Raw genomic sequence first — 14,246 nt, 5'->3', positions numbered from 1 at the left:
CTCTTCCTGCTCACGCCCAGCATTCCTGCTTCTGGGCCAACGTGTTCAAGGTGCAGTGACAGAACCCAAAGCCAACCTTTCCCTGAAGCTTCTGGGCAGAGGAGAAATCCCCAGGGCTCCTGGAAAGGAAGTGAGGTCATGGTGAGGTCATCCCATCACAGCAGGTGGGGGAGTTCTTGAGGATCTGAACCTTCGGGGGAAGAAAGCTTTTCAACCTTAAGGTTGCCTGTATCCAAAAAAAAAAAAACCACCCTGATCATCTCTCTTTCTCCCTTCACCCCCGAGCTTTTGTCTTGTCTTGTGTTTTCCTTCCTTCCTTCCTTTCTTCTTTCTTTCTTTCTTTCTCTTTCTTTTCTTTCTTTCTTTCTCTTTCTTTCTTTCTTTCTTTCTTTCTTTCTTTCTTTCTTTCTTTCTTTCTTCTTTCTTTCTTTTTCTTTCTTTCTTCTTTCTTTCTTTCTTTCTTCTTTCTTTCTTTCTTTCTTTCTTTTTCTTTCTTTCTTCCTTTTTTTCTTTCCCTTTCTTTCTTTCTTGCTCTCTCTCCCTCTCTCTCACTTTTTTTTCTCTTGGCACTGTGAAACCGGGTGCTCTGGACGTCCGGGCACAAATGTTTTATTCCTTCTTGGCTCTGTGCTCGGCCTGGCTGTCCCTGCCCCAGGCCAAGGCAGCTGCAGGTGACTCACCGTCTGAGTCTAGTTGCTGCAGATTCTAGGCTGGGTTTGTTTCTTTAGGAAACCTACAGCACTGCCCTGGACTTAAGTCAAAGTTTTCTTTGAGATCTGGGACTTTTTCGACCATTATTTCTAGCACTTAGCACAATGCAGGGCACTTAGTAGGCACTCAAAAAATATTTGTGGAATGAACTGAAGAAATAAATGAATGACTGAATGGCGTGTTTTACATGGATTCATGTATATGATGTGTATCTGTCGGGGTCCTCCAGAGAAACAGAACCAATAAGAGATTTTAGATATAGATAGAGACATATAGGTATTTATTTTAAGGAATTGGCTTATACGCTTGTGGGGACTGGCAAACCCAAAATCCACAGGGCACGCCAGCAGCCTGGAAACTCAGGAGGCAGGAGGTGATACTGCAGTCTTGAGTCAGAATTTCTTCCTCTGCCGGAGGTCTCAGGTTTTGCTCGTAGGGCCTTCAGTGACTGGATGAGGCCCACCCACATTATTAAGAGTAATCTCCTTTATTTAAAGTCAAATGATTGTAGATGATAATCACACCCCCAGCATACCTTCACAGCAACACCTAGATTAATGTTTGATTGCATAACTGAGTGCTAACCAAGCCTAACCAAGTGCCACAGAAAACTAACCATCATCTCTTGTGTCAAGTTACGTCCATGGGAACAATTACCACCACCACCACAGAAAACCTGCCACCAAACAAATACCATGTAATAAAAACCCAGTAAAACCGAGTTAAAAACCTATATCCCAGGTCCGGCTGGGTGCTCGCAGCACCAAAACGCTTAAAACACATGCCTTCAGGGGTAGACGAACCATGAGAGACGATGGACTCTGAAAAACAAACTGAGGGTTCTAGAGGGGAGGGGGGTGGGAGGATGGGTTAGCCTGGTGATGGGTATTAAAGAGGGCATGCTCTGCATGGAGCACTGGGTGTTATACACAAATAATGAATCATGGAACACTACATCTAAAACTAATGATGTAATGTATGGGGATTAACATAAGAATAAAAAATAAATAATAAATAGAAAGTTTTACAAAAAAAAAAAAAACACATGCCCTCAAGGAGACCACTTTCCGGTAGGAGAGAGTCTGGTAGACAGATCATCACAAACGACTTTAATACATGCTCTAATCAAGATGTAGATGAAACTTGCTTCCTGCTATTTAGAGTTGGTAACCTCGAAGTGGTCAGAATGACTTGGTAACTTGAGAGAAGGTCTGATGTCTGCCAAGCTAATATGACAACCTTAGCTGCCCCGCAGAGAGAGTTTCAAATACCTTAAATAAATGGGCTGTGAAATGGCCACAGGGTCTTAATGCCAGCAAATGTCAAAACACCCAGGGCGATCTGGGTATTTGGGGAAAGGCCTGCCAGGCAGCCATCCTCGTTCTGCTGCCTGCAGCTTTTCCTGAATGCCAATCAGACCCCTCCCCGCCCCAGCCCTGCTCCGCATTAGAGCTAAAGTCCTCTGAATACGTTCCCCAAGAAACTGATGCCTGGGAGGGCAGGTTAGAGCTGCAGCCCTGTCTGCTGCCTCACCTGGGGTACACGAGGCCCCCGGGCTAACTGCAGCAACAGTTCTATTTCTGGAAGAGCGGCACTGCATTCTGTTTCCCTCCCCTCGGCGTATGAGCAGATGAAAGGCATCTGTTTACTTCAGCAGTGCTGATGGCTTTTATAGCGTGCATCTTCTTTACCCCACCCCACAATATCCGTTGTCAACTTGAAGACTGGGCTCGATAGCTTTAGTTGCCAATGCATGGCTAACACCAAGATGGGCTTGTCTGATGTACCTCTTGTGTCCAGCATAGAAATGTGCAGATCACACAGTGAAGGGCCAGCGCTTCCTTACGCCAGTCCATGTGGTCAAGTCCAACGGCGAGACTCCCAAGTCGAGGCTGCCCTGTGTTAAATCTGACGCGGAGTCTTGTGGAAGCACAGAAGCAGGGCAGCGGCAGATCTCACGGTACAGAAAAAGCAGCAGGGATGCTAACAGGTCGCGTTAAGATGTCAGTTCCCGGTGGGTCGGAAAAGAATTCAAAGACTCTAACCCGAAGCATCGGAAGAGTCTGGAAGGAAAGTCTCAAACCTTATCATGGTTCTCAGGAGGGTGGGATTGGAAGGGGGCACAGTGGAGCCCGCATTTTTTTACTTTGTACACTTCCACATTGCTTCAATCTGATATTACTTTTGTAATTAGGACATTAAAAGCTAAAATTGCCTTTTGTGTTGTTTTTTAAAGAAAATTGATTGTTTAACCCTAGCACAAGAGCAGCAGTAAAAGCAGGCAACACAAGAGTACCAACCAACTGACCCCGTTGGCAAATACCCTTGAGCCCTCGACCCCCCCAAACACACACTTTGATCTCGGGTTTCTTGACGTGGATTTTAAAAGCATGACCCATCCGGGGCCGTCCGTTCCGAACGGTGCCGGCCTCCGGGGGCCCCGCCTAAGCCTGAGGGACGGCGGGGGGCAGTGGTCAGCCAAGTGTGTATTTGCCCACCCAGACCGCGCCTGGGACTGACGCACGGTCTAATTATCATGCCGAGCTGCTGCTGGAGGCGGCTGGAGGGAGTTGGCATCTGCTTTTGCAGAGCACAGTTTCTGCAAATAATTAACCACCAGCACTCTTGATTCTCTCTAATTAATGAAGAGGAAGCCTGGAATCTTCAAAGTCCACGGATGTCATGCTGCCATTGTGTCAGGATTGATCTCCTTTGTTCTAAACCGAAGAGCATTCCTCTCCTGCCTCTCTTAATTCTTTATAAATCGAATTTTTCTATTACTAGTTGTGACAGCTTAGTAACATGACTTCAGAAATTCACCTGCAGTTCATGCCAGTATTGGAAGCCTGAATAATAATAATTTTTTAAAAAGAACCATAATGGAACAAGCTTTCTGTCTCTGACCGAGAATTAATCATAGTGAGGAGACACCTACTGAAAGGACGGTCGTTAATTAGCTCTAATGGATCTTGCTAGGTGGAATCTGAATTACTGGGAAGCTGCAAACCAGGAAAGAGGAGATCCTTCCATTTCTCTGTCCATCTCTATGTGAGGCCGGGATGAAGATGATGGGGCTTTGCTTCCAGAGGGCCAGGGAGTCAGGAGGGAGCCACAGAGGAGTTCAGTTCAGTGGGGGATGCTGATGTGTTAGCCGGGAAGCCTGCCAACTCTGAACATCTTGGAGGAAAAGCAAGGGGAGTGGTTGTTTTCAGTGCAAAGGGTCTATCTCTGTGACCTTGCCTGAACATATAATGAAACCATACAGAATGGATCCTTTTCAAATCGAAGTCAGATCACTCTACCCTAAAGGCTCCAATGGCCCCATTTCTCTAAAGAAAACAAAGCTTATACATCAGTCTACAGGGTCCTGCCAATCTGGTCCCTGTTTCCTCTATGACCTCATTTCCTCTATGTTCCTCCTTACCCACTCCATTCTAGGCATACTGGTCTCCTTGATGTTCTCCCAACACTCCACTCAATGCTCCTACCACGGGACCTTTGCACTGGCTATTCTGTCTGTCTCTAGCACCACTTTCCAGATACCTATTTGTCTTCCTTCCCTTCCTCTAAGACTTTGCTAAACTGTCGCCAGTTAATGAGGCCAACGTTGACCACCCCATATAAAATGGGCCCTCTCTCCCCCAGCACTCCCCATTCCTCTTACCCTGCTATATTTTTCTCTCTTACCTCCTAACATACCATGTAATTTCCTTATTTATCATGTTTGTTGTTGAATATTTTCTTCCTCCACTTCCTACTAGAGTATAAGCTCCACAAGATCAGGGATTGTCATCTGTTTTGCTCATCAATGTATTGCCAGCACCTAGAACTGTGCCAGTTCAATAAATATTTGCACAGTGAATGAATCAGTCATCATACTTCACAGTGTTTGCTGGTATGTGTGAAGACTGCATGTGCCTATCCAAGATGATTGCTCAAACATCTTATAAAGGCTGGGGTATGAGCTGTTCCTTTTTCTTTCTTAAGTGTCTAGATGAAGTGCTGTTATTTCTTCTGGCTGCCAAATGTTAATAATTAAAGCAAACAGTGTGATCAGAGTTAAATATTACTTGAGTTGATTCTTTCTTTCCCAGTGGCTTCTGATAGAAAACAGTAGCGTGGGACTGGCCGAGAATGAGGCTGTTATAAAAGGGGGTTGGCTTTTGTCCCCAGAGTCTGTGTTCTTCCTCTTTAAGTCCATAGAGAGTCCTCTTTAAGACTTTAGAGCTATTGTGCAGCCGAAATCATGACGGGGTGAAATGTGTCCCTGCTGAAATTTAACAGTGACCCTACTGAGGGGGAAGCCATTCATAGGCATCCAGAGAAAAGGCAGATTTGCTGAGGGTATGGGGCCAGGGCCAGAGCAGAGAGTTTCAGGCAGGCAGTTACAGTGAATTTTACATCTGTGGATTGTTGCCCTATCTATGGATTGTGTACAAATCCTCTTTTACCCTTCCCACTCATGCTTCCCAATAATGAGGCCATAATAGAGTCCTGCTCTAGATTCTTTCCATTAAAGAATGCCTACTGAGTCTTGCTTGTGTCTGGGACTTACTGGGGATTAGATAAATCTGGAGGAGTTGCAGGGTAGACCGATCAGGGCAATAGGAAGTGGATAGATCCAACCTTCCATGCTCTACTTAATTTGTGCCTCATATCAATCTAGTCCTTCGTTCAGAGGGGCTGATGTCAGAGGAAAATATATGTAAATTCAGTTAACAAGTCATCTGGTGCTAGGCTAGGTGCTGAGTCATGAAGCGTAGACTGTCGCCCTGATTCTGCAGCTGCTGGGTGAGTGACTTTGGCCATTCAGCATCCTGTACCATGGTTTCCAACTGGGCCTTCTTAATACTTTACAAAATTCTTTCTCATTTATTCCTCTGAATAACCCTGTCTCTTACTTTAGAGATAAAGAAAAAAGGTCCAGAAAGTTCAACGTACTTGCCAAAGTACTTTGGCACTGTTATTAAGAGGTAGGACTAGAAAAAATAAAAATTAGAACTACCATATGATCCAGCACTCCCACTTCTGGGTATTTATCCAAAGGATATGAAAATAGGATATTGAAGAGCTATCCGCACTCTCATGTTCATTGCAGCACTATTCGCAATAGCTGAGATGTGGAAACAACCTACCGAAAGATGAATGGATAAAGATGTGATATATATATGTATACACACACACACACACACACACACACAAGAATACTATTCAGCCACAAGAAAGAGGAAAATCCTGCTATTGGTGAAAACACAGATGGGCATTATGCTAAGTGAGATAAGTCAGACAGAGAAAGGCAAGTACTGCATGGTTATTATTCATATGTGGAATTTTACTTTATTTATTTAATTTAAATACAATTAATTAACATATATGTATTATATGTTTCAGAAGTAGAGGTCTGATTCATCAGTGATGATTCATCAGTTTTGTATAATACCCAGTGCTCATTGCATCACGTGCCCTCCTCAATGTCCATCACCCTCCCCTCCAGCAACCCTCTGTTTCCTATGATTAAGAGTCTCTTATGGTTTGTCTCCCTCTCTGATTTTGTCTTGTTTTGTTTTCTCCTCTCTTCTCCTATGATCCTCTGTTTTGTGTCTTAAGTTCCACATATGAGTGAGATCATATGATAATTGGCTTTCTCTGATTGACTTATTTCATTTAGCATAATATACCCTCTAGTTCCATCATATGTGGAATTTTAAAAAACAAAAAATGTCAAACTCATAGAAACAGAGGATAGAAAAGTAGTTGCCGGGGGCTGGAGGGTGTGGGAAATAGGGAGAAGTAGGGGGAAAAAAGAAAGGAAAAAGAACACCCACCCTATGTTCCTCTTGGAGCTATAAATGGAACTCTTCTTATGAGTAAAAAAGCATTTTACCAATCCAAAGGGGATCACTATTAAAGGGGCCTCCCCAATTTAGAGAATGTTCGGCGGTCAGAGCTAAGAACTCGAACTAAGTCTCATGGCAGTAAAAGTATGAACTACTGTGTTTTTTCGATATTCTAAATTCAAATTCCAAGGCTGACATTTAGAGCATCCCTTCAAAGCCAAGTTTGGTACAGTGCTCTGGTTCTAAATAGCAAAATTGACCTTCCCTCTTAGACTCAGATTCTAAATTATTCTGAAGATTCTTCCTCTTAGACTGCTCCCGACAACCAACCTGAAGCAGGAGCCTCCAGGACACTCTTGCTGATTTACAACCGCAATCTCGCTAAAAGGAATGGAAAAAAGCCAGGGCGAGTTTCTGTTAGACAGAATGAGTGGCATGAAATACTAACATCGCGACAGCTTGGTATACGACTCACTGGCCGACTGTGGGACAGCCCTCCCTTTCTTAGTTTGCCAAAATAGATCATTTGTTAGGAAACTGAGGGAGCCTTGTTCCTCAGCCTCCATCCCCAAAAGATGAAGGGAGAGGGCTGCTGACCACGCTCCTTAGCATGTGCCTGCTTGTGGCTCCCAAACGCCAACACTGGGCCAGCACGCCTTTCCTTGCGACGTTCCATGTCAGTGGTCTGTCTTTGATGAGTATCTGTGACTGCTGTATGCAGAGCCTTTCTGTTTCCTGCCTTTATAGAAAGAATAAAGACTGGGCAGGAGGCACGCAGTAAGCTCCAGCTGTCCCTGCTTAAAATACAATGATTAGATGTGAATCGGCCATTTGGGTTTGACAAAACATTATCTAAATGAAGAAGGAGGTCCTTTTCCCTCATCTTTATTTTCTCCCAGAAACTTGACCCCATGCTATCAACTGGTCAATCAAATATTTGTTGAAAACTCCCCCTACCTCATCTTACACAAAGCCAACGGTGCAGCAAGAAGCAAAACCTTACAAGTTATTAAAGACTTAGCTTGGAAAATACGGTGAAAATTTGTTCATCAAGAGTGGAAAACTCAAATGATGACAGGGGCCAGGTGGGCAACATGAATGAATGAGGGCATGAAGCTGTTTTCATGACAGCTTCTTAAGGTAATTTTTTGGACACAGATACATTTTCTTTGTATATTTAATAAACAGGAATATTATTTTCTCCACAAAATCACAGGCTTGTTGGTCTATCTTCAGTTTTTACATTTTTTTTATAGAGACAAAAGTATCTTCTTCAACTCTCCTGTAAGACGACAGTAGGGTTAGGTGCCAATTCAAATGGCAACCAACCGCAGAGTTAAGAAACAACTGGAAATGCTACATGGAAGTGGTGGGGCTGTGTCTAGTCGCAGAGCTTGGGGGTTATCACCAGGGAGCAGCTGCTTACTAAGTGCCATGTTGCCTTATTCCTGAGTGAAAATGGGTGCCCAGAATATATCTTCAAATTCCTCTAAAACACCATTCTTCCCTACACACGTCATGGAGTATGTTGCTATTTTGGTCCCTTAGATTTCTTTAAGTTTGTCTTGTCCTTCTGTTTCCCCCAAGTGCATGGGAGACTCCCCCTGAAGGCTGAGGTTTCCACCATTTTGTCCACTCACAGGGATAGTCTGAGCTCTTTGTACATGGCTGCTGGGCAATGGTTACTCCATATTGTCATTGGGCTCATCATGACAGAGAGAACACCCTTCACATGGATTATGCAGAGTGATGCACCAGTGGGTGAGTTTTGATTCTCAAGGAAAGCTAGAGCGATCTCCAAAGTGACATGTGGGCTTCATTCAGGTAAATCTGAAAAGGTCTCTGTAGTAGATTGCAAAATGGTCATAAATACCTTTCTGGCCTGTGTGCTGGCCTCTTTGCCACTCCTTCCATCAAGAAATCTATTTGACTCTGGGCTTGACTATGTAACTTGTTTTGATCATTGAATATTAGCAAACATAATACAAGTAGAGACTTGAAAAGCATTGGTGCATTGCGGCGTACCAGCTCCTGCTTCACTGGATCCATGAGAGCACCATAAAAATAAGCTCAATGCCCCAGTGACAGCTTGTTAACCACCAGTCATGTGAGTGAGGCTCATCCTAGACCAACCATCTGGCCTAGATGAGACTGGCAGAAGAACCAACCAGCTGAGCCCAGCCCAAATTTCCCACTCACAGAAATGTGAGCTAATAAGTGATCCTTGTTTGAAAAACCAAAATCATGCCTTGCTCTCCAATCCAACTGAAGAACAGAGTCTGCCCATTGCCATCAATTTACTCCATGCTGAGGGTAACTCCACAGCGACATGAGGAAAGTGCCTGTGAGATCACAGAATCTCTACGCAAGGACACCATACCGGTTCACTCCTCCTATGTGCCAAGTCAGCCCTCTGACTGTTTTAATGCCTCCGATAATACCAATAGCCCTTGAAGGTAGCTGCTTCCATCTTAGGTCAGTTTTGACTCTTAGAAATGCCTTCTTTACATCGATCCAAAGTGTCTCTCCTATGAATTCAGCCCAATGGTTCTGGCTACAGCACAAGATGAGCAGAACAAGTCTATCTCTGTACATGGAAGTTCTTCACATTCTTGAACACAGCATACATAAGGATTCTCTGGCTTAAACTTCTCTTGTTCCTTCAACAACCTTTTATAGGACATGATTCCAAATTTCTTGACCATCCTACTTGCATCATTCACTTGGCCCCAGGATGTGTCTCCACGTGGTGCCCCAAACTGAGTACAGCTCTCTGCTGCAGTCTGACTCCAACACAGTAAAATAGGCATGACTCACTTCCTCACCCCAGATGGCACCTGGTTTTTTCATGTGGCCTAGGATCATATTGACTTTTGGAGCAGGCCCTTTGTTGACTAAAACTCATAAGAATTTTCATTCAGACTGTTGTAAAATTATGTCTTTCATACCCGAGAATTAGATTTAGGCCATAGCGCCAATCTTCAAAATTCTTTAGCAGCTTCTATGATTTTAAAATATATTCACAAAATTTTTGAATACTCCTCCCTTCAAGGGGTAAAGCCTAATTCCCCTCCTTGAATACAGGTGGACCTAGTAACTTGTTTTTAATAAATAGAATAAAGTGGATGTGATGGTGTGTGACTTTAAAGATTAGGTCCTAAAAGAAACTGTAACTTTCTTCCTTTCTTGGCTTGCTCTTTCTGGGGTAAGTTTGTGCCACATCTTGAGGATGCTCATGCAGCCTATGGACAGGCTTACATGGTGAGAAACCGAAGTCTCCTGCCCACAGCCATGTGATTGAGCCAGATTCAAAGCAGATTCTCTACCCTAGTCAAGGCTTCAGATGACTGCAGCCCTGACCCACATCCTGACTGAAGCTACATGAGAAACCCTGAGCCAGAAACACCCAGCTAAGCTCTTGCTGCATTTGTGAACTAAAGAAACTACAAGATAATAAATACTTGTTGTTTAAGCCACTCAGTTTGGGTGTGGTTTGCTATGTAGCAAAAGATAATGAATACCTCTTGATTCTGTGGTTGGATATCTTTCTTACCCACCCATGCTATTCACACAAGGAGTAAGCGTGCCCTTTCTTTGTATATCAAAACCTACAATTGATACAAATTATAGGTATGACAGAGCCCTTGGAGATGCTATTAGAGGCTTCCTTAAGATCATCACGGGTTCTTTACACAGCATCCTTAGATATGGTGCTTTGGCCAGTTCTTAATACACCCTGCTATAAGAGGGAGACAACACCAGACATTGGTGGGAAGACTTGACTGGAACCTTGATGAATTATAAGAATTCAGACGGGCCCAGAGGGATGGCAGGTGTGAGCATATTCAGTGCACACAGACAGATTCCTATATATAGGTCAGATTCAAGGGACAACAGAGAGATAGCTGGACCTCAAGCTCTTGAGGAGAAGGACTATTCTTTTTTTTTTTTTTCCAAGATTTTTCTTAAGATTTTATTTATTTATTTGACAGAGAGAGAGACAGCGAGAGAGGGAACACAAGCAGGCGGAGTGGGGGAGGGAGAAGCAGGCTTCCCGCCGAGCAGGGAGCCCGATGTGGGACTGGATCCCAGGATCCTGGGACCATGACCTTAGCCTAAGGCAGACGCTTAACGACTGAGCCACCCAGGCACCCGAGAAGGACTATTCTTGTCTCGTTTACTGCCCATGCCTCAGGTCTGGCACATAGAGAAAGGCTCAGTAAACTTTTTTTTTTTAATGATAAGATAATGAAAAAATAGAGAGTTTGAAAGACAAAGAGTAAGAGAAGTTTAGATATGGAGGCTAGCCAGAAGAGCTTCATGGTCAAAATACTTTTCTAGGAGTCGATTTTTCAGTTAGAGAGGATCAACATCTGCTTGAGCTTTGAGCAGAGCTTAAGCAGGGTTGATACTTGGTGTGACAGGAGGTACAGAGAAGATTGTGTGTCATAAACTGTGACTCCCAAATGCCACTTAAAGTAGGCAGAGATTAGTTCAACCTCAGCAGGCTCTTGAAGTATTTTTCTTAGGGAAAACTCTATGGGGGGTGGGGGCAGAATGACTCACCTAGAAAGGCAAGAGCCATGCGCGTAATTGATCTTGGAGTCAAGGTTACCAGATTAAGCCTAGATCGAAGCTGAGAATTTGCATGGATGACCAGAGTATAGAGGGATGTGAGTCAGAGAAGCGACAGCCGAGAGGCATACAATATGTATGAACCATGTGTGGTGTCTGTCTCGATTTCAACAGCTTCTTTGTTTCCAAGGTCTTCCAGAATTGGACTGTGCTCATTGGGCAGCACACCCCAGCCCCAGCACATCCTTGCTCCTGACTCTTTTCCTCTGACCTAATTTCCTGGTCCCCAATATTTTTGTAGTTCATCTCTTGGCAAAAGCATCAGCTTTCCTGAAGTTCAGATACAGGTCCTTAGACCACAACTTAGCTGGGAACCTGGTAAGTCAAGTTCTGTTTAGCAAAGGGCACAGGAAAAGACAGGACTTAAATTAAAATACACTTTCCCGGATGTGGCTGATTTGTTTGTGAGATTCATATTTTTATTAATACAACAAAATGTATATACTGCTTTAATCTAAGTATGGCTGTAGTTGTTGGGGACACACACAAAAATCAATAATATAAGATTCTTACATTAAGAACCTCACAGCCTAGTAAGGGAGAGTCCAAACTCTGTGCTTCTATGGTGCGTGTGTGTGTGTGTGTGTGTGTGGTGACACAAGAACTAAGAGTCATAGTGACCTATGGAGTATCATAGAGGGAGGGACTAACTGCGCACACATGTGTGTGTGAGCTGGATGGGGAGCTTTGGAAGAATGTCAGGGAAAGCTCCATCAAAAAGATAATGCTCAAACTGAATCTTGATGGAATAAGTATAGAAGATCACTCAGGAGATAAGATCACTAGACAGATCTAAAGACATGGGAGAGCACGACGGATTTGAGGGAGGGGGTATATCTATGTGATGAAGGGAGTGATGGAAAGATGGCATGAAGGGAATGATAAGAGATGAACCTGGGAAAGTAGGCAGAATGCCAGTCTAGAAAGTATGAGATTTATCTGGTAGGTGATGGGGAACCAAGGAACAGTTTTAAACAGAAGAGTTATGCATTCCGGGGGAGGCTGGATGGCTCAGTTAGTTAATCGTCTACCTTCGGCTCAGGTCATGATCCCAGGGTCCCGGGATCGAGCCCCGCATCGTCGGGCTTCCTGCTCAGCAGGAGTCTGCTTCTCCCTCTCCCTCCTTCCCTCCTGCTCGTGCTTGCACACTCTCACATGTGCTCTCTCTCAAATAAATAAATAAAATCTTATATAAAAAAAGAAGAGTTATGCATTCTCATTTGTAATTTTGAAATATAACCAATGGTGGAATGTTGGTGAATTGGAGGCGGGAGATTTGTTGGAGAGTTACTCCAGCAATCTAGGCAAAAGTGGATGAAATGTAATGACAGTGGACATGGAAGAGGAGAGATTTCTAAGGATCTGAATGGACAAGGCCTGGCAGGGATTAGAGGCTGGTGGATTGATGTAGTAGAGCTGTGTGCATCAGTGAGCTTTGTGTTGTTCAACCAAGATCAGTAAAGGTCAGTTTTAATATTATCATTGGTCACACCTGTGACCCCCCTCTGGGGGGTCTGGAAACAGGTAGGATGTTACAAAGGGGAGAAGAGGCCAGTGTATCAAGCAGATTGTGGTTGAGAATGGTTAAGTATAAAAGTGACTGTCAGCAGCATGAAGGACGATCAAGGGCCTTCTTGTGGGAACTTCAACTGAAAATAGCTCCCTGGGCTGGACTGGCAAGCCCATGCGCTCCAACGGTGCATGGGTGCCATCTCTGTAAGCAGGCTGGGGAGATCCCCAGATGACCTTGGCCTATAGTTAGCTCTCACATCAGCTGTGGCTGGTTTCCAAAGTAGCAGCAACGGCAGCTGACAGCTTTGGAAGTATATTTTCTTCTCTGTAAAGAAAAAGTGCCCATAAGCAGTACATTTCCCAAGAAGCTACTCTTCCTGGTTTGACTAAGGGCTTCTGTGGCAGAAAATATGCAGTGTTCCCATAAGGCTATTTAAAAATTTAATCACTTTTCTCTTGCGGCAAAACACCTTGAACCTCTTGGGTAACTTAGAAGAATCAAAGCGTTACGTTCTATTCTTGGAACATATATCAAAGAAATGCCTGCTTGCGTGCCTTAGTTCATTAGAGAATCTTTTCTCCTTCTGCGTATCAATAAAAGTGAATTAGAATATAAGGGTTCAAAGGCAGAGAAGGAATGTAACCCTAACAGATTAGAAGTCAATGCCTACTTTGGGCATCTGACGTTGGAATACAGGAATCTAAGTTTGAGACTCTCCGATAAAAAATCCTTGCAGTCACTCAGTGTTCACATCACAACATCTGGTGGTAAGTGTGCTTTAGTGTATGATAACTGGGGAAAATATTGAGAGATTGCAGTAACGTTTTTTGTTTGTGTGTAAATGGAGCTTTAGTTCCTGTACTTCATCCAGAAAACACTAGAGGGAGTAAGTCAGATAGAGGAAAAGGCTATCTCTGAATGTACAAGAATGAAGAGACTGACGAGGAAGGCATTTCTGCATTTCCCCAAGGCACAGAATTTTACTTAGGTACACACTAATCTTTATATTGTGACCAAGTGACTTTATGTTTGAAACCCAGGGCTAAAAGACTTGATCTGTGATCTGCTGAGCCTGTTCAGAATCCAAAACAGTAAAGGAAAACCATTACTCTCTGACCAGAACCTGTATTCTGTCCATTTTAGGCATGTTGAGAGCCAAAGCGATAGAACTCTGGAGTCTTTAATTTAGAGGACACATTCTTTGGATGAATAACCTTTCACGGATATTGATTTTTTTTAATTTTTATACAGCACTGGTAGTCATACTTCCAATGCTCAAAGTGAATAGTAATGATACCAGGCATTTTCAGATACTTGTAGGAATAAAATGAGCTTTTTGTAAATATCCTAGACTGGCAGCCTTCTCCTCTTCGTTTTTCCCATAGTTCTCATGAATCAGGTCTACATTAAAACATCATTTTACAATCTAGTAACACTGAAGTTAACTGGCCCAATGTCATGCACTTGTCAATGAGAACTGATAAGTCTTCTTCTTGTTTAAATTCCCAGTTCTTTAGTTCCTTTGTGACCCCTTGAAAATGCCAAAAAAC

The 14,246-nt window shown here is 43.5% G+C and overlaps 1 protein-coding gene across 10 annotated transcripts in view; it reads right to left on the bottom strand.

The window, feature by feature from the left end:
* ITGB6 (integrin subunit beta 6) overlaps nucleotides 1–14,246 on the bottom strand; it is a 126,429-nt gene that overhangs the window by 111,481 nt on the left and 702 nt on the right. The window lies entirely within an intron of this gene.

This window comes from Mirounga leonina, unplaced genomic scaffold (assembly GCF_011800145.1).
Source record: "Mirounga leonina isolate KUSES-001 unplaced genomic scaffold, KU_Mleo_1.0 Mir_151, whole genome shotgun sequence".
Taxonomy (NCBI): Eukaryota; Metazoa; Chordata; class Mammalia; order Carnivora; family Phocidae; genus Mirounga; species Mirounga leonina.
The sequence above is the reverse complement of the archived record's forward strand: the minus strand, read 5'-3'. Positions and strand labels throughout refer to the sequence as shown.